The sequence below is a fragment of the Pseudoliparis swirei genome, chromosome 24 (assembly GCF_029220125.1).
Source record: "Pseudoliparis swirei isolate HS2019 ecotype Mariana Trench chromosome 24, NWPU_hadal_v1, whole genome shotgun sequence".
Classification (NCBI taxonomy): Eukaryota; Metazoa; Chordata; class Actinopteri; order Perciformes; family Liparidae; genus Pseudoliparis; species Pseudoliparis swirei.
Genome location: NC_079411.1, coordinates 3,033,221 through 3,034,513, shown reverse-complemented (window position 1 = coordinate 3,034,513; position 1,293 = coordinate 3,033,221).

The window sequence follows — 1,293 nt, the reverse complement described above, 5'->3', positions numbered from 1 at the left end:
TTTTTATGTTCAGTAAAAGCCCTTAACTTCAACTATTTGATTTTGTGTTTTTTCACACACGACTTGAGCTCCATAGCCGAATCTGGAGACAACATTTTAGACATTAGAAATCAAATCTTGAAATTGAGCCACAGGTTACACAATCAGCAGGAGAGCACCTTGTTAACCTCTTGGTATCCTGCATGCTCAACACATCATAGCATTGTTTCTTAAGGCTGCCCACATAGCATTTATATTTTTATTTGCAGGCCTAGGAAAAGGACCCTCTCAAAAATGTTCTAAACAGCACTTTGAACAAGTAAGATGTATTATAAAGAATCTAACATAAAGACAGGACATTTGTGCAATAGAATTAGGCATGTTTTTGTAAATGAGAGTAGAGTTATTAAAAAACATTTAAATTCTTTAAGGTAGCAAAGATGCCTCGTAAAAGACCTTTGCCAGGCCAGAATGCAGGGTACAACATGGGTACAACATGGGGACAACATGTGGACAATATGGGGACAACATGGGGACAACATGGGGACAACATGGGTACAACATGGGGACAACATGGGGACAACATGGGGACAACATGGGGACAACATGGGGACAACATGGGGACAACATGGCGACAACATGGCGACAACATGGGGACAACATGGGGACAACATGGGGACAACATGGGGACAACATGGGTACAACATGGGGACAACATGGGGACAACATGGGTACAACGCCACATTAATTCAAATGTCCTGATATTTGAGCCACCAACATGTGTGGCTGCGTGCGCGACAACATTTTGATCACCCGACAAAATCTCACTCCAAGGTTTTTTGAAAAGTTGGCAGCTCTGATATATATATATATATCCATCTGTGTATCTAGCTAGCTATTTTAGCTATCTATCTATCTAAACCGCAGCTCCTCCATTCTGCGATCATGAAAGTGATTTCTTCCGCTGTCCGGGCACTTCAGTGAAGCTTGTCACTGAGTCGTCGCAGACTCGTCACTGCGCAGACATGCCGCAGACGCGCCTGGCCGACTCTCCGTCTGCTGGCACTTTTTAACTAGTAGTGGCACTTTTTGACTAGTAGTGGCACTTTTTGACTAGTAGTGGCACTTTTTGACCAGCTGCGGCACTTTTTGACTAGTAGTGGCACTTTTTGACCAGCTGCGGCATCTGCTGGCAAGTGCCACTGAGTGCCAGTGCTTAAACTTTAGACTAACAGTGGCATCTCCCTCAAAGTAGAATTTCATGATAGTATATAATAGTATGACATGGTAAAAAATTTAATTATATATATTTTT